We start from the raw sequence: 22,601 nt of genomic DNA on the forward strand, positions 1-22,601 counted from the left end.
AACATAAAATCTTGTGGAAGCTATGAGTTTAGTAAGTGGGACATAAGGAGATCTCAATACACATTCTTCTTTCTTTCACTTCAAAATCTTCCTTCATCTGAATTCTAAGTCCCTAATTTTCTTCACATTTCTTCCTGCTGTTCTTCATATTTCTTCCTGCTGTTCCCCTCAGCCTTCCCTTCTTTGATCCTGAATATCCTCATTACCAAACTGTGCATCTTTAACAAAAAACTGCCCTCCCTGCTTCCACTTCATCAGGCTGAGTTTATCCAACCAGGCATAACTCACCAGGCTTATGTCACATATCCAGGTCTAGAGTGTCAATACAATAATTGTATACAGCTTTTCAGGAGAGTGATACAACTATCCTCAAACACTAGGAAAAAGAATCTGGCTGTATCACATAGGCAATAATAGAAACAATAAAGCGGTGGGCCTCCCTGGTGGTGCAAGGGGTTAAGCACCACATTATGAAGCAATCCACAGCCTCTGCAGCATGAGTTCGACCCCCGGCTGGCCAGCGAGAAACCCACATGGCGCGGCAGACCTCTCCTGTCTCACCCGCTGCTCCCCTCAGCAGTGTATCTCAGTCAGTCTGCCTGTTCTGTTCCTCGCTCTGTCTCTGGTGAATCCTCTCATCCTCTGCATCTCTGACCTGTACCCCAGCTCTTGTATGCATAAACAAATAAACCTTTAAAAAATATATATATATATATAAAAGAAACAATAAAGCGGGTTTGGGGTCAGAAGACTGGACTGGGTACAATTTCTTGATCTGCCTCTCTCACAAAAGGCCTTCCTTCCTTCCTTCCTTCCTTCCTCTCTCCCTCCCTCCCTCCTTCCCTTCTTCCCTCTCTCTCTCTTTCTTTCTTTCTTTCTTTCTTTTTGTAAACTGAATCAGATATGTTCCCCTACAGATGTTCAGAAAATGGTGCTAATGGTTATGGTACATAATAACTGAAAAATATTATTAAACTTGAATACAGGTAGTCTCACTAAGAACACTAAAACGAACAAAAGTATACAAATTTTATATAAAGAATGAATTTAGTAAGAAGAAGGTTACTTTAGGTTTTTTATCAATAAAATTTAATCCCTACTTCACTCCTTACTACTAAATTAATTACAGTTTAAGTATAAAGATTGGAACCATAAAACACTAGCAGAAAACGTAAATGAATTATTTTTATAATTCTGATGAGTGAAAAAGTTTTCACAGTATGAACAAAATTCAACTCAAAAGTCATGAAGAAAAACATATCATACATATGCCTTCATAAAAATTTAGAACACATAAAAAGCAAGTAATTATATAAACCAAAGTCTAAAATTAAAAGGAAATAAATTGGGGAGGGGAAATATCAGCAACCCATATGGCAAAGAGTGCCAATGTAATATGTATTACACGTTTAAAATGTATGTAAAAGTTCCTAAAAGTCTGCAACAAAAAAAAAAAATGAATAAAGTATTTGAACAGAAAATTCACATAAGAAGAAGCACAACTGCCAGTGAGCCTTTAAGGCGTTCAACTCCACTTATAATAGATGAAGTCCTAAATAAAGTAACAGTAAAATCTTTTTTGCCTATCTGATTGGAAAAGATTAAGAAATGTATAACAAGTTGGCAAGGATGTGGTGGAAATAGGCACCTTCAATTCAGCAGCTGAATTGATGCAACTTCTTCAGAAAGCAGTTTGACAATATTTATTAACACTTTTTTAAAAAAGATTTATTTATACAAGAACCAGGGTACAGCCAGATGCGCGGGAGCTTGAGAGGATTCACCAGAGACAGAATGGGGAACAGAACAGGCAGACTGACAAAACACACTGCCAAGGGGAGCAGGGGGCGAGACAGGAGAGGTCTGCCACGCCATGTGGGACCCTCACCTGCCAGCCGGCATCAAACCAACGCTGCAGAGGCTGTGGACAGCTTCACAGCCACAGTGCTGAGCTCAACCACCTGCGCCCAACCTCTTGCGCCCAACCTCCAGCGCCACCAGGGGAGGCCCTATTTATTAACATTTTAAATGTGCATACACTTACATCAACAAATCTTTCCTTCTAGGAATTTTGCCTATGGTAATGCAAGTCCCAGAACACTTGGGTAAAGACAGTGGTTTATTATATGAGGAAAAACTGGAAATAACTAAAATGTCCATCAACAGGAGCTTGGTTAAATAAAATATTATATACCCACCTGAAGAAACACAATGCTGGTGGTATAGTAATGGGCTGAGATGGGGGAAAAAGCTTTGGTAAGTTACCAAGTGAGAAATTTTTCAGTAGAATATAATCCTTTTATTATTCCTTTTCTTTATTGGGGTAAAAAATATATCATTTACTACTGTAAGCAACTTCTTTTTAAGTTACAATTCAGTGGCATCAATTACATTCACAATGTTACACAACCACCATGACCATCTATTTACAAAATTTTCCATCACCCCAAACAGAGCTCTATAACTATTAAGCAATAATTCCCCATTCTTCCCTCTTCCCAAGTTCCTGAGAATCACTAATCTTTTTTTTATCTCTATGAATTTACCTATTATAAATATTTCATATAAACAAAACATAAACGATTGCTTTATTTGTCCTCAAATGTCTGGCTTATTTTACTCAGCATAGAATTTTTTTTTCCTTTTTTTTAAATAATAAATTTTATTTTTATATTATTTTTATATTCCCCATACAATTGCAATCCCCCCATTCTGACCCCAATCCCTCTCCTCCCGCTCCCCACCCCCCATAGTTTTTTGTTGATTTTGATTTTCACTTTCTTATAGTTATTCATTTTCCTGGTCCCTTATTTAAGTTTTCTAGATTCCTGCTATGAGTGAGACCATCCGGTATTTTTCTTTTTCTTTCTGGCTTATTTCGCTGAGCATGATCCCTTCCAGCCCATCCATGTTGCTGCAAATTGCATGTGTTTATCTTTTTGAATGCTGAGTAATATTCCATGGTGTATATGTACCACATCTTCTTGATCCAGTCATCTATTTTGGGGCATTTGGGTTGTTTCCAAAGCTTAGCTATTGTAAACAGTTCTGCTATAAACATAGGGGTGCAGGTGCTCTTTGGAATTGATGTTTCTGTGTCCTTTGGGTAAATACCTAGGAGTGGAATTGCTGGATCATATGGAAGCTCTATGTTTAGTAGGTCAAGAAATCTCCACACAGCTCTCCATAGTGGTTGGACCAGTTTGCACTCCCACCAACAGTGCAGGAGAGTTCCTTTTTCTCCACAACCTCGCCAACATTTGTTGTTGCTAGTTTTTTTAATATGTGCCATTCTCACTGGTGTAAGATGGTATCTCATGGTAGTTTTGATTTGCATTTCCCTGATTACAAGTGATGTTGAACATTTTTTCATATGCCTGTTGGCCATTTGCATTTCCTCTTCAGAGAAGTTTCTTTTTAGCTCTTCTGCCCATTTTTTGCAGCATAGAATTTTTAAGGTTTATCCCTTTGGTAGCAGATCTAAGTACTTCATTCCTTTTTATAGCTGAATAATATTCCATCGTATGCATATACTTTTGCTTATTCATTCATCCGTGGATGAATACTTGCATAGTGTCCACCTTTTTGGCTACTCTGAATAATGCTGCTATCAAAACTGGCATGCAATGTCAGCTCCTATTATTGTTTTATGGAGTTTATATCTTGGAGTGGAATCCCAGGTCATATGGCAAGTTTTAACTTTATGAGGAATCAACAAACTGCTTTCTATAACAGTTGCAACATATACATAACCACCAGCAATGTATGAGAGTTCTGGCATCTCCATATCCTCACCCAACATGTTTCCCCATGTTTTTGACTAGCGTGACATGTAATACAAAAATAAATGTACCTACAAATATAGGAGAAAGTGCACTGTTCCCCAATGACTATGTTTCTGGGATACGGGTTAGTTTACAGAGGAGGCTCATATTCTGACATATGTTTTCTTTATTTTGTAAACCACTGTGTAATAAACAGATTGCTTTTGTTAGTTAAAAAACAAAAACAAAAACAAAAACAAAAAACAAAAACCCAAAGGAATCTTGGGCCTCCCTGGCAGCACAAGGGGTTAAGCACCGCACTATGAAGCAATCCACAGCATCTGCAGCATGAGTTCGATCCCTGGCCAGCCAACGAGAAACCCACATGGCGTAGCAGCAGACCTCTCCTGTCTCGCCCGCTGCTTCCCTCAGCAGTGTATTTCAAGCAGTCTGCCTGTTCTGTTCCCCAATCTGTCTCTAGTGAATCTTCTCACCCCCTGCATCTCTGGCCTGTACCCCAGTATGCATAAATAAATAAATCTTTAAAAAAATTCTTAAAAATTAGCCCTAGACAATATCATCCATGCTTTCTAACCTGAAATTGTAACACATCACAGCTCTTGCATTTTGTATAGAACAAGCCCTGAACCAGCAGAAGTGAAAAGATGTGAGTCCAGTCCTAGTTCTGCCACCTCTGGGGCTCAGTTTTCTCATCTCTAAACTGAGGTACCTGGGACTGGATCAGAGTTCCCAGCCAGTTGGCTAAGGTCAGGCACCTTCAATCCCTGGAGCAGCAATGAGGTTAAGGAATCCCAAGTTGGTTGTCTAGGGCTACTGGCAGTCTTTTACTCTTACCCCACGATGATTTAGAAATTATTGTTTTCTGTGTGTGCAGGGCAGAACTAAATCAGGTAATCTTTAATAGCCCTCCCCACAATTCCCACAGAAACAATTCCACAAGTGTGCTGAAAAAATGAGGGAATCGGTGAAAAGGAAAGCCTTTGGAAAATCTGAGTCACTGACCACTGGGGAGAAATGAAGATCTTCCCTGAAGTAGAGAACACGGGAATGGCTGGAGCCATGCTGCTCCAGGAGATGCATCACAAAGTAAGCTGCCCAGGCAGCAGACAACCAGAAAACTTGACCTATGTGGGAAGAGGTGCTGAGGCCTGGCTAAGTAAAATACTCTTCAGGTGTTCTCAGCCTATCAACTGCCAACTATGGACTTTGCCCTTGAAATTCAACTCCTGGGTTAAGGAGATAATCTCCCAGGCATGTCCTGTGTAAACCTGGCTAATCAACAGTACTCAATGCCAAACCTGCCCACAGTCCCTGAATCAGTCCTGCCAGCCAGGAGGCTGTGTTCTAAGTGGGAGATTATAAATGTCAGCTGTTCTAATGAGTCAAAAAGCCAGGATGAGCATTTTCCAAAAATCAAACACCTGTTTAGAGACAAGCACACAGCTGGCAACTTGTCCAGAAGGGAGATGCAGACTATGCCAAGGGTCACTGTGACTGAGGGCAATGGCCTTCACCAGGTTTTGTTGATGTTGTAAAGTGTGTTACAAGATTCCGAAGTATAGACTTATAAACATGAAATCCCAGGGCAGTGAAAGAAGGCATATGCCAATTAATATCTGACCATGACACTCTTATTTCTATCTCAATTGCTAAAAGCCTTTTAGGCAGTGGTTTCTAACACCAGAAGCACCGCAGCAGCACTTGGGAACATGTTAAAAATGCAAATTCTCAAATTCCACTTTAGATCAGCCGAATTGGAAATAGTGAGTTTGGTGAACAATCAGCTCTGAAAACCACTGCTCTAAGGCTCCAGAAAGCTCTGCGCTCTGGAGTTCAGACCCTCCCAGATTGCCCTTCTATTCTGCTCTCAATGATTTTGAGAATACCACCTCTTTAGTTACAGTCACAAGGTTCCTTCCACTCTGGTTTTATCTTCCACATGGTCTCACAGGCTTCTTTTCTAGAAACTAAATCCAGTTGTATTCCTTTCCTACTTTCAGGGGATCCAAGGGGCTCAAGACCTTCAAGATCTGACCTCAATCTTTTCAGTCCCTCCCTTAATTTATCAACGTGCCCCTGCTCCCTGGTATGTCACCATCTAACATTCACTTAGTTACTTAGCGCTGGAGACACAACACCCTCTAGAGAAATCTCTTGCTAAAGAAATTCCACTGTATGTCAGGAATCTAAGCTAAATCTGAAATCCAATCTCACCCTGCTCTGCCCTTCATAAACCATTCCACCTAAGTCCACTGACGAGGCTGACCAGAGATCTCCCGAACCCTGAGGAATGAGAGTTTATAAACACACTGCACATTTTTATTTCAGAATCCTGACCCTTGATTTTAGAATCCAAACAGGATCTGTCCCTAAAAAAGGAAATATCCACCAGTAGAAATTAGTCAGTATTCAATTTTCAGCAAGTTAAGTTGTGGCTTGAGAAATTTCTTTCATCAAACATTTCCAACAAAATTGGAAACTCTAAAAGACACCTGTAAATGAGGAAATCAGAGTTTATTTACAGATGCTAGCTACTGACAAATTACTTAAATTTTTCCAGAAACAAATTCCATCTTCTTATTGCAAAACAGAAGTAATCATATTCTTACACACCTATTATTTGTGGCTATTAATGAGAAAGACCATCACTCTTCCAATAGGGATAACGAGAGGTGATTCAGGTTATCCGTTCCCAAGTCTTGCCACATAGTCCCCAGGTTTTGATAATGACTGGCATTCTCAATATGGAATCAGGTACTCATTTCAGAAAAATCTAAAAAATTCATTCAACTTCACAAATATTTAAAATTCATCATAGCTTCCATGGATAGAAAGGAAAACATGACAGTAAATAACACAGTAATTCAGGGGAAATGCTCATTAAGTGCGTCAGATAAATAAGAGGAGGTACACAGAGTAAGACTATAGAAAAAGCACATATTTTTGGAATCATACAGACTTGGATTTTAAGCAAATTAGTCACTCTTGAGTTCCTTGTCTGCTGATACAGAACATCAAAAAATTCATTCACAGACAGTCTGACAGGCCAGTGGCAATAGACTATAGGATCTCAGAAAAAGCATGTATCAATAAATTAAAAAGAAAAAGCCCTGAGGAGAAATGAACTCTTGTGGAACATAGAGAATTTACTAAATTGGTGTGATTGAAAACACCTAGTATAACACAAAGTCTGGGATAGAATAAGCATTGTACTAATGATATACAATAAATCTGAAATCTACAGAAATTTTTAAGTAAATTATATTTATTCAACTACCTTTAGCTAATTGTCTATGTGCTTTTTCCCATTCCAGGGGTGAGAGGATTCACCAGAGACAGAGTGGGGAGCAGAACAGGCAGATTGACTGATACACTGCTGAGGGGAGCAGCAGGTGAGATAGGCGAGATCTGCTGCACCATGTGGGTCACCTCCCTGGCTGGGGATTGAATGCATGCTGCAGTGGCTGCAGATAGCCTCATACTGCTGACGCTCAACCCCTTGCACCACCAGGGAGGCCCCTCAATGTTCTTTTTAGCTAGTTACCCCTCTCAACTGTTGACATATTATCCCTAGTCATGACACAGACCTAGAATATAAGCCTTTCCTCCTCATACTGGTTCTCCTCACTCACCAAAAGAGTCTACCAGAACTAGTCTCTACCAACATCCTACATCCTGCATCCACTGGCTCCCTTTATTCTAACAATAACTTTCTTCATGTCCTTTCAGCATGCCAGGCTCTTGTCTACATCAGGAGCTTTGCCTTTGCTGTTCCCTATATGAAGAATGTACTTTCGTGAAAACTGCACATGCACCATTTCTTTTCATCCTTGAACTTGGCAGCTCAACTGTTTTATTCTCAGAGAGATCTTCCCTAATCAATCTTTTAAAAACAGTCTTCAATCCCATGTTACTTTCTTTTTTACATCACCATTATTTCCTACATAGCTCATATAACTATCTTTATCTTGCTTATTTATCTACTGAACAAGCAAGTGACATTCAGTAAATATGGATTGAATTAATAAATAAATTCAAACTGATTCTAAATGAGAGAGGCAGAATTGGATCACCCTACTTCTTTCTCTGACTGACCAGTGGTAATAGAATATGGAATTTCAGGAAAAGAATGTATGAATAAATTAAAAATAGAAAGCCCTGAGAAAAAAATGAACTCTTGTGAAACACAAACAGATAAAGTCATCTCAATTCGTTCACTGAGAAAACTAACTGCTATCAGGGGCCAAGAGGATGCACAAGTGTCATTTTCTGGTTTTTGACCTTCCCCACTCCCAATGTTTCTTATTGTGGTAAAACATGTAACTCCATGTTCTCTCCTTGAGTTTCTACAGAGGTCCAGGGCTCAAATTCTTCCCGCAAAACCTTGCAGCTATCTGACCTTGAGTGTTTTTCAGGTGAAAAGAAATCTAGATAGTATTTTTTTTTTTTTAAACCTACCTGGATTTACCAAACAGATTATGTTCTGAGGTTTAAAAAAAGCTTTTCTATTCCCATTTAATGAGCTGTAAGTAAAATAAAAATTTCCAGTTGTTGTTTTCTAACTGGATCCCTACCACTTCCCTTTGGACACTTACTCAGAGTTTACAAAACCCACTGCCCTCATTACCCCCAGAATCTTCACAGCTGGCTCTCCCAGCACAGCTGAGCAGTAACTCAATCCTGAGCAGCAGTGGTGACTCAAAGCCAGAGAGATGAGGCTGAGTGGGCAGCACTGCCCCTACCAGTGCAAGGACAGCAATTTATCTGCTAATCTTTCCATTTATGTCTCAGCCCAAAGGGGTTAGAGGGAGGCAGAAAAAATAAAGAACTTCAGTGCTCACCTTCCTTTCTAGATTCCAAAGTCCCCATTCTCCAACCACAACAGATGTGTTAATCAAATCATAGACTGCAAAGCAAGGTCACTGCCATCACCAAGTTCATCTCATCTGTCTCAGGTATTTCCTTTCATACTCAAGTACCACACTTCTTCACAGCGGCAGGGGTCAGTCAACTTTAATTTTCTTTCCTATTTGCATCTATTTTGCCAAGTGACAGAGTATTCACATAGCTGGGGCTCTGACCTTCTTGTCCTCAGATCTCTACAAACAAGTGCAAAGCTGACTGTAGTCCTCACCCCTATTGATCAGTCCTGAAGAACACATGATAGATAAAAACTGCTAGTAACTTGAATGGGGTGAAGAATTCTGGTACAACTTTGTGCCAAGAGAACTCACCTCCAATAAGGAGAATGAATGGGGCAGAGTTTTGGTAGCTGTAAGTAACACCAAGGCGGAACTTGTCTCCTGGTTGTAAGAGGGAGCTACTGTAACATCTGGGCTCCTGCCTCTGGGAGCCTACAGAAATAAAACTTCTGTTTGACCCTAATCTGCAGAGGTTGGTCTTCTAAAGCAGAAAAACCCTTAAATTATAAACAGCCTCACTCAAAAAGGAAAATTTGTGAAGCACCTACTCCCAAGAACTCCCTAGGCTGCATGGGTTCAGCAGGCCCATAAATTGGCACTGTTGATATGACCTTTCCAGACCATGTTTCAACAAGAGATAACAACAAAGCTGAGAGCTTTGGTAGCACTCAGAGGAGATTTGAGGGACTTAAAACATGCTGCTAAGTTTGGCAGCAAAAGTTCCTGTTTCTTGCATTTAGAAAAGGAAACCTCTTCATAATTACATTAGTAGATAAGATGCACTAAGCTGCTCCTGCTACTCATTCTTGTTAGGAACTCATTAGAAGCTCCTCATCCAACCTACCACTCCTCTTCCAGGGCTCCTAGTGAGCACTTTTAGGCAAGTCTCACCTGGGGCTGCGGTGTTCACTTGTCTCTTGGGAAGAGAAAGGGCCAGAAACTTCTGGATGCCATGTACTATCTTAGCCACAACCATTCACTCAGAGGTATTCTCCCCTCTTCAGACTTACCTCTCAATATTTCTGAACAGACGATCTCCCTCAGCCTCCCTTTTGACCCTCCCACTTTCCATCTTGTTCTTTTACACAGGATTCTTCCATGCCCTTACCCCAGGACCATACAATATATCTTATTCATCAGAGAGGATCCCTTCAACCTAGATGCCTCTGTTGTTCAGCCAGAGCCCCCTCTGGTCTATGTATTTCTTAACAAAAGCAAGGTACAAAAGCTACGATCTGTATACTGATTAGGGCACATCTTACAGCTCTGCTGATACCAGATATCTTCCCAAGACACAGAGGAAAGGGACATGGCCTCACATTTCTCGGCAGAACAAATGCAACACTAGTCACCAGGAAATAAACAATGCTTGGTTTACAGGGAATAAGAAATACAATAATGATTGCTCACGTCTCATTCAGCACTAGATACGAGGTACTGATCTAGTCTAAGCACTTGGCATTTAGGCCTCATCACAATCTTAAGAAATGGTGCCATTCCCACCTCCTCTTTACAGAAGAGGAACTGAGACACAGCCAGGCTAAGTACCTTATCCAAGTTTGCAAAGCTGGCAAGTGGCAGAGCCAGTCTGTCATCAAGCTCTGATTATTACTCTTTCTTTAGATGGCTCTTCTCCTAATGCAAAGGTTTGTCTTTGGGCACACTGGTTCACTTTCAAACTCTAAGGAGAGATGGTCAGTCAGAAAACACTGCCATTTTTCTGCACTGAGAGAAAAAAACAGCGACAGTAGTATTTATTCAGAGAGATGGTCAAAGTCTATACAGCAGAACAAACAAGTAACCCAACATCTGTTGACCAAACCTTGCTTTCTTACCAACCTGGTAGGCGTTTTAGTTTACAGAGATCTGGCTCCTCTTTGCAAGTTATTGTAAGCAAGCCCCATGCACCTGAAAACAAGTTCCTTCCTATGAGAACAAAGTTGAAATACTTCCTAGAATCCAGCTGATGGGGTTAAGAAAAAGTTACTCAAATATTTTTTTAGCATAAGCTATATGTGTGGGCCATTTGGGGAATTAAAAAGTATAAAATATTACACTTCATTTCATAGAACTTCAGAGACTCTGTTTGGAAAGACAAGACATACACAACTGAACAATCAAGTCAGACTGTTGATAAAAGCAATTAGTCCAAACCACACACTTTCTAGAAGAGGAACTGAAGTCTAGAAAAGTCAAGTCATTTCCCCCAGGTCACCCAGCAAGTCACAGAACTAAAGCACAGATGTGCTAACTACCTGGCCAGGGGACTGCATACTGTCTGCAGGCAGAGAAATTCAAAGAATGGAGAGCTCACAAGCAACATGAGCAGCTAACATTTATTTAGAGTGTATTTGTGCCAGAAACTAAGGTCAGTGCTTTACACAACTTAACTCATTTAACAATGACAACAAGCCTCTGAGATGGCATTAAACACTAAGGTTTACAGAGGTTAACTCGCCTGAGGTCCGCAGATAAAAAGAGAGAGAGCCAGGCTAAAACCCTCCAGAGGGGGCTGCAAATCCTATGCACTAGTCTGGGTCCTGAAGGATACCCCAAAGCTAAGTATTCCTGGGGGAAGGGTGAGGAAAGCTGGAGTGGCCTGTGTCCAGCTTGTGAAGGGCCTCCGATGCCAGGCGTGGAGGACCTCCAGGAACCTACCTGGGAGGGAAGCAAGAGGCAGTGGTATCCTCCCCTGACTGTGCAGGGCAAGCATCCTACAGGATAAAGCTCAGCCTGTGAAGCTGGGTTGAGGAGGACCACCTCAGAGACTCTCCTGGGATCTTGACAGAATCATGAATAAAATGCAAAGTGTAAACTCCTTATAAAACAAGATTCTGGTTTGACTTTGTGAGCACAGAAATTCCAAATCGATTAAGAGATGGCAACCTTACTCTCTTCTAAATGCTGCTGTACGTTGATAATAATAATGGACAGAACTGAGCATTTATTATGTTCCATGTATACTGGACCAAGAGCTTTACATGTATCATTTCATTTAAACCCTATCACAACTCTAACAGTGTAAATACTATCATTATATCCATTTTACAGATGCCTCATAGAAATCTGAGGCACAGAGAGATTAAGTAACTTGTCCAAGATCCTACAGATAGTAAAAAAGCAATGTTAGCTCAAAAAGCAAGCTTATGACACCCCTGAGGTCCAGCTCCTTACCATTGCACTACCTTGAATATAAGATACTCATTTAAGTACAAATGGTCAGGGCTGCTTTAAGACAATACCACACACTCCTTGAACAACACATTACAGGTCGACTGATTTCAAAGCAATCTATAAAATTCAGCTGCCAGAACTCCTGAAGGGAGCCTGTGTTCCAAGAGAGAAACGAGAAGACCAAAATCCAATTCCTTGAATAAAGCTAAAGAGTTTTAAAACCTAGTTGACTTTTTAATTTTCTTGCCAATGTTCCTGTCTCCCTTCTCCTACCCCTCCCACCACCTCTCACATACACCCATTCCTTTGACATTGTCAGGGAAGCTTTGACACAGACCTAGAACTCTCACCCTCCTCATATTTCCAGTCCTGTAGTTGGCTCTCTTCCATCATTCAAATAGTGCTTCAAATCAGAGTCCAAGAGTTAGACCCTCCTCCTTTATTGCAGCTGAAAGCATGAGATGGTCATTAACCCTACAAATAAAAAAGCTAAAACTTCAGCAGGTCTTTGTTTCTTCTCTCTTAATCACACAGACAGAGGCTCACAGTGAGCAGGAAATAACTAGCACACAACATCTAATACAATATATGGGCTAAGTCCCACACTTGATACCTCAGATCCTCCCAGCTCTTGGCCCAGATTCCCTGCATCCACTGACTAAATGGGCAATCAGGCAACCATGCAAACCCGGGGGATGTCAGAACCAAAGGGCTTATGGACACCAGAGATGCCTCCAAGCCCAAGAAAAAATGAACATGGGTGTCAGCCCCAGTGCCAGCCACCCCCACAATCCCCACCTTCCCAATGCCTGTTAGCACCTACAGGAAAAGGACACTGCTTCCTAGAGTCCCCCTGGAGCAGGTCAGTCTTCTGCTAAATTATGAAGGCCTTAGAGGACAGCCCAGGTACCCCCTGCTGCCCCTGAGAAATACCTTTTCCCCAGTTCCACTGCCTCGGGCCTGTCTCCTTTTTCCTTTTAGTAGTTTTCCTGCTGCTTCACATCTGTCTCCCACAGCTGTCATTTTTCCCAAGTTCAAATAGTCCTTCATTCACTGTGTTGCTTCCTGTTACAAATCTCCAGCTCACATCAAACCCCTTCAGTGACAAGTCACACAGAAGCAGATTTTGGATCTTTCAGAAACTGGGGTAGTTTCATGACAAACCCTTACGAGCAGGTCAGCTTGGGTTAATGAGACTTCACACCCTAATTGCCTGTAATTCATTCTTTATCAAGACAGTGCAATCTAACAATCAGACAGATGATAAGTCTGTTTTCCATCTATGAACTCTTTAGTTCATAGATGAGAAGAGTACTGTGATCATTTCTACAGTGCCTCAAAAACAGCATATCAAAAAAATAATAATGATAATAAAAGGGATCTAAGGAGAAATCCTACAATAAGGTAGTTTAAACTCATTTAACATCCTCTTCTCCCCTCAATACACTCACAAACACACATACACACACACACACACACACAGGTTTTCCAGGGCCTGGGCTAGAAACAGAGACTTTTTCCTCCAATGCAATATTATGTGGCATGTTCCCCTAAGACAGATGCACCCAGCATTCCACCCACCCCACCTACTGAGACAGATGCACACAGTGCCTCTCTTCCCCAGCATAAAATAAATGCACAGTCTCCCTCCTCACCCCAGAAGGCAGCACTCATTAATGCAAGTTTTCCCACAGGCTTTAAAGAGAAATCTCTGCAGACTATGCCAGATGGTCATTTTTTTTTTTTCTTTCATGCCCTCCTAGGCCCCTACTCCACTTTCCATGGTTTTCTGACTCAAAGAACTCAATTATCTTCCAGAAGATTTCCTTTTCCCCTCCCCTAGTCTGTGCTAAATATCCTCTCCCTCCAAGTCAATATAGAGGATCAGAGGAGAGGCCAGGCCAGAGTCTGGCGGGACTGCTGCCTGGCCTCCTCCAGGCTCCAGCATGCCTTCTCTGGAACTGGCTGCCCCAGCAAAATCTCTTGGGCTAACGAGTGATATCAGGAGTCTACAAGGCAGTGACAGGTGACGGCTAAGAGAAGAAATGCCTGCAGGAAGGTGCTTTGGAAGGCCCAGGATTCAAATCCCACCCCCCACCCCCACTTGCCTCAGGTGCCAGGCAGACCTCAACACAAAGTAGTCCTTAGAATCATTTTAGGTGGAAAATGGAGTACAGCCTCTCTTTGTTCCAGGTCAGCAATGTGGCTACGATATTTGGAATCTGGGATGCCCCTGTAAACTGTACACCCAAAACCTTCATTCCAGGGACAGGAGCAGCACCAACAGAATTGAGGATGCCCTTGGTCTGTCCTCCAAGTTATTTCAAAATTTCCACTTCCTTGGGTAAGGGATTATTCTCCTTTTAGAGAGAAGCCCAGGAAGAGAGTGTGCAGGAAGGGGAGTAAAGGAAAGGGGAGAGAGGGAAAACAGGAATGTTACTTTTTAATCCTTAAGGAACAGAGGGATCCAATTTGTGACTCAGTTCTGGGAAGCTGGACTAACACTGAAAGGAGAAGAGCTGCAGCCCCAATCTAAACTGTGGACAATTCCTTCGGGTCTCAGAGGTTTAAAGGTGATTCCCCTGAAAAGGGGCTCTGTTGCTGAAAAAAAAAAAAAAATCTGCCTATTCTGTGCCTTCTTATGGAGTGCTTCCCAGACCCCAGGGTATGGCTAGCAGGGCTTTCACCACCCTGCAACAAAAGCTAAAGCTGTGAGTGGGGGGCCCAGCCCCTCCCCTGTATTTTCACCTAGCCTGCCATGGCCTTGCAGCTCCCCTGAGGACAAAGCTTGGATGTCCTACCCAAAGCCCCCCTAAACCCCCCCATTATGTTCCCTGGCACAGTCATCGCTCTTCCACCCCTCCCAACACCCCCTACCATATCAAGTCTCTCTGCCCTTGGAATGCCCACTTCCTTGTTTTCCTCTAAGCTGTACTCACACAGGTTCCTGAAAGGGCTGTCTAGCCCCAAGGAGCTTTTCAGAGCAGTAACTCTTCTCACCACTGAAAGCCCAGTCTCTCAAACCCAGAACAGAGAGAAAGGCCTCTCCCCACTCAAAACAGTAGCAGCAGACCTCTTCCCCAGCAGACCACAGCAGAATAAAGGAACCAGCCCCCGGTAGCCAGTAGCCTCCCTTCCAGCTACTAAATGTGTGCCTCCCTTACTGGCAGGGAGCTGTGGGTCACTGGAAAAGCAAAGGGTCTCTTGGAATCTCTATCCTCACACTAAAGCGCCTGAGCTAGGTGGCCTAGGGCAAGCTTCATCTCTGAAGGATCATTTATGAGGCTTCAAGTCAACAGTGAACATCACTCTTACTAAATGTCCTAACCCAAAGAAAGCACTACTTGTTTCCTTTAACATCTTGAAAAAAATCTTTTAAGGTATTTCTCATTTTTATTTATAAATGCTGGAGAGGGTTTTATAAATGGGGAAACCAGAACAGTGAGACAAAACGACTTTCCAGAAGAAAGTGGGCCATTCTTCAAGCTTCAACTTGTAACGTTTGAAACAACTTTCATGAAAATTAGCTCATTTTCTTTCTTTGACAGTCCTGTGAAGTTATTATCTCCATCTCACTGCTAATAAATCTTAAGGTCATAGAGGTTAAAGGAACTTGCCTACAGCCACTAGAACCTAGGCCATGGACTCAAATATTCTAACCCTAAATCCATTATTTGTTCAAAAGAAAATCACCTGCTAACCCTTTCTACACATGTAAGGTGACAAAACTGCAGGAGCTCCAACCACATCCACCTGAGCAGAAGAGCCCTGAGATCCTGGATTACTAACCGAAAGGTCCACTGACTACAAGAGGCCTCCTTCTCACATCCCCCAACTTTAATCCTGTACAAGCACGCTATCCCCCCCAGCCCTGCACCCCCTAGTAAAACATAGGCTTCACCCTTGCAGAGGATCTCTGAACTGAAGTAAAAAGGAAGCATCACTTCAGACACGGCCCATCTACATCCAGGGCCACTGAGTTCACCCCTGTGTACCCTCAGGCCACAATACTGGTACATACATGTACACATTCGGGGAGCCAGAATTGGGGACATGGCCAGTGCTTTCATTGGCAAGCTGACCTGAAGTTAATCAGAAGGCCCCTCATTGTTTGCCAGAATACAAAAGACATTCTGTTCAGAAAAGTTCAAGAAGAAAAACCAAAAAGCCAGGACAGCAGCTGTGCCCTCATCCCACAGAGAAACCAGAGGCATCCACAAAGTTCCCTGAAGCCCGGGAGTAACTTTAAGATGGGACATGGCTGAAGCAGAAGCAATTCCCCTCATGGGTCTCCACGGCTAGAAGCATCCACTACACTAATCCCCTAATAAGATCACTGACAACCTAGTTATCCCATCATTTGTAAAAGTGCCTTTCTAGAAGAGTCTTCTCACAGAGTCCACACTGAGCTCACCACACACCGTGGACCTGGGTCAGAAACCATTTTATAAAAACCTAAGACAAACATAGGAGTGTCCAGTATGGACACTGCATGCTCTGACACTTAGTTAAAATATTAACCCAAAGAACCATCTGGCATAGCCACAGTACCTCTTATCTTCTTTTGGCAGCTTTTAGTAGTTGAGAGGTATTTGAATCCCAAAACATCCCCATCACCACCCTATGCGTCTTTTGGGTAAGCCTGTGATGGCCCTTATTAATGAGGGAAGACAGTTTGCTTCTTACTAAGCTATCTGGACATGGGAGGGGGAGAGAAAGACAGATATGCAGAGACAGACCCCAGTTCAGATATCTCTATGTCAGTCTTTCTGTCCTAGCAATTGCTTCAGAGGGACTTGAAACTCTCCACAGGGTCCTTGCTGAGTTAATTAGCTTTTCTTTTCTAAAATTACAGGTCAAACATAGGAGCAGCAAGAGACAAAAAACAGCATTCACTAGAACAAACCAAGCCTCTCAAAAAGACACTAGCGTTTCCTCATAAGACTGCAAACACAAAGCTAGAGTGATGATTACATTTTTCTCCATGAAAGACACTTCTTGTAAAATATCCTAAGTCTCTGTGCTAACTATAAGATGACTTCTGTATTGAAGTCTAAACACATCAGGTTCAGCAAGAGTGAGATCAGCTAGATTTACAAAGTCAAGAAAATTGGCTGTTTCCCTCCTCCTTAAGCTAATAGAATCCAACTGTTGGAGCATGACATCATTCCAGAGCCCCAAACCCTGAGCAGAGAGTACAGACACTTGCCTGCCTCCCAGAAAACAGCCCAAGAAGAAGGCCAGGAAAGTAGAAAAAGCTATCCAAGCCTGGAGCTGACCTTACCTGAAAGTCTCGGTGCTTTCCAGCCCACTCCATTCTCGACAGAGTTTGGCTCACACCACCGTCTGTTAGGGAGCCCAGAGCCCCCAAATCCACTGCTTGAGCTCCGATACCTGCTGTGAGCTTCCCACAGCTCCTTCCTCTGACCTTTTGTGGCGTTCCTTCAAGCCAAATGAGCAGAGCACTGCTAGCCTGCCCGGCCAGTTGTCATGGAGACCCTGCTCTCACAGCCAGCGCGTGTGCGCGAGCTAGAGCGCTCCCTCCCTCCCTCCCTCCGTCCCGCCCTCCTGCCCTCCTGCCCTGCCTGGTCTCCCTCTCTCCTGTGTGTGTGTGTGTGTGTGTGTGTGTGTGTGTGTGTGTGTGTGTGTGTGTTTGTGTGTGTGTCTCTCTCTCCCTCTCTCCCTCCCTCTCTCTCTCTCCCTCTCTCTCTCTCAGTTCTGGGAGGCTTCCATAAAACAGCACTGTCTTTTGATCAGCTTGGGTTTTGCATGCATTCCACTCCTCCTACCTCCCTTCCAGTCAAACAAGCACTCTGGGCTGCTCCTGGGAACTTGCTTGAACAGCTCAGAGGAGAGAAGGGAGAAGACAGTGAGTGGACTTGTTTTCCTCCCCTCCAGTGTCTCATTTTTTATAACTTGGAAGAATCCCCGCCAGGGGGGAGGGAACTAGCTGGAGCACTTGGAGGGGAAGCAAGCCCTTCCTCTGGATTTTGAAGCACAGGGAGGAGGACCCAGATGCATTGCCTTGACTTGTTTGTGCATTTGGGATTTTCCGGGCAGCAGTTGAGGCGGAAATGCATTCACTCCCAGCTCGCCTGAACTGGCCTCTCTGCTTACCTTGCTGCAGGCCCAGGTCGTGGCAATGGCTTTAACCGGTGCAGGGACTCATGGTACTAGTGCCGGTGCCTAAGCAATCTCTCATCTTCCTGTAACAAAGAGGAAAGACACTAGGTCAGGACCAGGAATAGTCCAGGGCATGTCCAGAGTCACAGCCCAAGCAACAGGCTCAATATAAATACAGCCTCATCTCTCTGCCCTGTCAGGCCTGTAGCTGAAACCCAGGCTTTGTGTGAGTGACTGTCACAGTCAGTAATAATATCACTCCTGTCCAAGAGCCAACACTGTGCCTGGACCCAGCAAGGCCCCTAAATTTAATATTCCATGTAAAATTTCCCGTGTAACAATCTTTTATATGTTTTATTTTGCTTGATCCTCATAATTTGTTGGAATACACAAACAGGTATCATTACCACCATTTTAATAATGGGAAAACTGAGGCTCAGAGATATCAAATGTTTAGTCAACAGTTACACAGCTGGTTGGGTAACTGAAGACGAGGAATAAAGACCAGTCAGTCCTGTGCGCTTTCCATTAAAGTACACTGTCATTTGATGTTGAAAACTGACATCTTTTTTGATAACCCATTAGAAGTACACAGCTGACTCCCAGGGAAAGGTGGAGAATCCTTCTGAGTCATGGTAAGGTAGACCCAACTACCAATTCTTTCAGTCTGAAGATTCCATGATAGCATCGATGAGACGTGAATGTGCTGGTGCACAGAATAGGGAAAGAAATCCTACCCTATAGTTATAATTTTTTCAAAAATACTCTCCTAAATCTTGGTTCATCTATTCAGCACAATAGGCCTGAAAGTTTGGAATGAAGTTATCATACTAATGTAACAGATTTTCTTTTAATCTAAGTAAGAAGTAAAATGACTTGCCCCAAATCATAGAATCAAAAATGAATAGATCTAGAAATAGTACCTGATCCTCGAAATGTACATTCTTTTTGTCCAGTCCCCATACTGAGAAAGAAGAGGTTTAATATAAATTCATCTCTACTATAACATTCACACTGGATATTACTGCCAAATAATATGCACAGAGCACCAATCACATGTCACTCATTCTTCCAAAAAGTATGAGGGTCCAGAAACCAGGGCTGAGTATTGAAACTGAGACAACACTCTCAAAAGTAATCCAGAATTCAAAAAGCCCTCCAAACCAGAAACAGAATGCAGGCCATGCTCCCCCTAGTGGCAGACTGCAGTTACAGTGTTCCTTAGGGTCTTGTCCTGCCAGGAAGGAACAGGGTAAGGGGTCAATTAACAGAACTGGAATCCCTCCTTGAGTGCTGCTATTATATATGAGCTCCTTGAACTGGGCAGAGGACTGCTGAATCTCTCTGCTGCATGTGCAAAGCTGGATTCAGATCAATCCTACCTGCAGGATAAGGGTTTTTACCACCCGATGTGGTCTATTATCTATTGAGAGGCCCTCAGGCAAACTCGTGCCAAAAACCTGGCAGACCTCCTTGTATCTTCCTACCTCTCTCTCTCCATGCAATCCACTTACCACTTCAAAAAATTCTAATTCTAAATATATCTTTTTTATTTGTCCTTTCTGTACCTCCATTGCCCTCAGGCGCTCACATTAATTATGGCAAAAAACCTCCTAATTGCTACAGTTCCACTCCTGCCCTCACAAATCCAATCTCCACTGAAATTGTCTGAATCACCTTTTTATACCAGATCATGTCATTTCCTGCTCAACACATTCCACTGGCTTTCCAATGCACTTAGGATAAAATTTAAACACTTAACAGAACTTCCAAGACCCAGCATGTTCTCTGGCCTCCACTCCCCAAGTCTCCTGCCCTCCCCACACTGTACACTAGCTACACAGGCTGCTTTTTAGCTCCCCAAGTGCCAGACTTTCCCAGGCTGCTCTCCTTTCTCTGAGACACACTAGTCTTTGACTGGCTGACTCTTACCTTGCCCCTCACCTCCTCAGAGAAGTCTTCCAAGAGCCTCTAATCTAAAGAAGGATATATTCTTTACAGCATCCACCACAATTTATAGCAAAGCATTTGTGCGACTGTCAGTGGTTCCCCAGAAGGTCATGAGGAGCAGGACTCTTGATTGCTTTGCTGATCACCATATTCCTGGCATTTATTACAGGCCCAGTTCACAGCTGGCACTCAATAAATATCTGCTAAATGAATGCACAAAAACCCATTTCTTCCTGTCCAACAGGAAGAAGAAATTTAAAACAGTTATTTCATGTCACTCATTGTATCTTTTCATAGACTTACAAACTATAATTACATCTCTTTTCCTCATGTGCCTTGCCTGTGGGCTCAACCAAAAATTCCTGTCAAGTCTCCTTGTGGTTTCTTTCCCAGAACTTTCCTCGTAAGGTCATTCTTCTGGGGACGTGCTCCAGGATTTTGCAGCCTCTCCAGCAGCCTGAATGCCCACTCACAGGCCCTCCACCACTAGCACCCCTGCCAAACAAGCAGGATGCAGGACTGGTTCAACAGAGAAAGTTCTCTTTGGCCAGCCCCCATCAGGGATAAAAATGAGCTCTCTCACCTCTGATGTGTTGGTCACTATACTTGCACAAAGTACATTTTGACTTTAAAAAGTCATTTTATGTTTTACAATTTGGAGATGGGTGTTGCTTGGGGGAAAAAAAAATGGTTTTCTATTACAAGAACAAAATTGAATACTTTCTGAGGGGGAAATAATGGAAACCTAATTAATACCAATAGCAGTATTACTAACCAACTCCCTCTCATGACATATATTACCACCCAAATCTGAAATCTTTCTGGCTTCATCTCCAATAGATGCCCTCCTTCCCAACCCACCCCAGTATAGACATAACCACAATACTCCACTTGGTGCGCTGAAATCTGCAGCATTTTTCCTCTTCTTGCCCTTCCTGCTCATACTGTTACCTTATCTGAGTGTCTCTTTCTCCCTCAGCTCACAGTGTTTTCTTTATCTGAGTGTGACGCCTTCCCCCACTAGCAAAATGTATTGCCTTCGATGCCTAGCTCAGCTATCACCTCCTCTGTAAAATATTTCTTGTGCTCCTGACAGAACCTGTTGTCGACTCTGCAAGCCCACAAAGGCTCAAAGAGGCCCGTATTATGAGTACTATATCTCGTTCTCAGGGCTATGCAACCCTGTGTCTCCCATGGTCTTGAGCCTCTTGAGGCCTGCCCACTTTAGTATTTCATTCCAAGTGGGCAATATATACAGGCTAAATCAATCACTGGAAAAGACTCTAAAAAAACCAAACAGCTTCCCCTCCATAAGATGAAAGAATTGTAGTGGAAAGACATATTGTACCAAGAGAGTATTTATATATACAATAAGCAGATCCACCAAAAGAATTTATAGTATTTTCTTGTCCCTTTGAAAACCACTGAAATTCCAAATTTGAAAATACATGAGCAGAGTAAATCTTTTTAAACCCACTCCTTGCTTTGGGATCAAAGGAATTTAGGAAAAGTCAGCTTTTGTTTAACTATTACTGGTAGATCCTAAACAGTGGTATAATTAAGAGAGATGAGTGATATAACTTGGATGCCTCTGGGGAGCCTAGGCACAATGCCCACCAGACTGGGCACCAGCACCAGCTCACTGAAGACATCCAGCTTTTCCCAAGTAATGAGGAACCAGGCAGGTGTCCTATCCCATTCTCCTACATTGAGCTCTCACTGTCATGTGAGCAGGCAGGCTTACACAAGAGCCCCGTCGGGCTTTACAGTTTTCCTTTTTGCCTCTGAATGCAATGTGGTAAGAAGGGAAAACTTGAAAGGCCAGGAGTAGAAGTCAACAGACTAGAGCCCAAGTCCTGGCTTCCAGGGTGGTAAGACCTTGGGCAAGTCCCTGTGTCCCTTCCCACCCGCCTGTACAGAATGAGAGCTGTGTGGGAGGAGCTGTTCTCCATGGGTCCTTCTAGCTTGAGAGTTCTATTGCACTGTTCTATTGCAGGCACCCGAGTCCTACTGTTCTGTCCTAGTGACCTAGTCCCCCTGTTCTCTGAATGAGCCCAAATCAGCAGAATGATTTCTTGTTTACAAGGGGTAGAGTCTATATCTAACTCCTTCAGCAGAGGCCTTAGCCTTGGCTCTGGAGTCATCTGCCTGGGATCAGAAAGAAGACTATCACCAACAAAATGCAGCCTTTTCTGGAGGAAAAGATGGGGGGATTTAGGTTTCCTGCCTAAGGAAGGCTGGAGAGAGAAGAAAGGCGCCAAGCATAGGAAGGGAAAACTAAGGAAAATGGCCTGGGAAGTGTTTGGAAGAAAGCTGAGGTTCAGGGGCCTCCCTGGTGGCACAAGGAGTTAAGACACAACCTATGAAGCTGTCTGCATTTGATGCCCCGGCCGGCCAGGGAGCTACCCACATGGCACAGCAGACCTCTCCTGACTCGCCCACAGCTCCCCTCAGCAGAGTACTTTGGTCAATCTGCCTGTTCTGTTCCCCACTCTGTCTCTGGTGAATCCTCTCGCCACCCCCGCATCTCTGGCCTGTACCGCAGTTCTTGTATGCATAAATAAATAAATCTTTAAAAAAAAAAAAAAAGCTGAGGCTCAGCCAGGGACTCACTCCTAGTCATCAGTCTGAGACAAACCACCCTTTC

The 22,601-nt window shown here is 43.1% G+C and overlaps 1 protein-coding gene across 10 annotated transcripts in view; it reads right to left on the reverse strand.

The window, feature by feature from the left end:
• The window catches only part of DENND2B (DENN domain containing 2B), a 174,289-nt gene that overhangs the window by 85,823 nt on the left and 65,865 nt on the right, over positions 1–22,601 (reverse strand). For 7 of the 10 annotated variants that reach the window (XM_054699356.1, XM_054699358.1, XM_054699363.1 and 4 more), the window contains 2 exons: positions 17,999–18,087; positions 17,166–17,323 (listed from right to left, as the gene is read on the reverse strand). The gene's annotated coding sequence lies outside the window, so the exon portion shown is untranslated. Of the gene's footprint in view, positions 1–17,165; positions 17,324–17,670; positions 17,786–17,998; positions 18,090–22,601 lie in introns of those variants that run through there. The other 3 variants (XM_037522627.2, XM_054699354.1, XM_054699360.1) reach the window with 3 other exon arrangements.

The sequence above is a fragment of the Talpa occidentalis genome, unplaced genomic scaffold (genome assembly GCF_014898055.3).
Source record: "Talpa occidentalis isolate TD23 unplaced genomic scaffold, MPIMG_talOcc4v2.1 talOcc4.3, whole genome shotgun sequence".
In the NCBI taxonomy this organism is placed as follows: domain Eukaryota; kingdom Metazoa; phylum Chordata; class Mammalia; order Eulipotyphla; family Talpidae; genus Talpa; species Talpa occidentalis.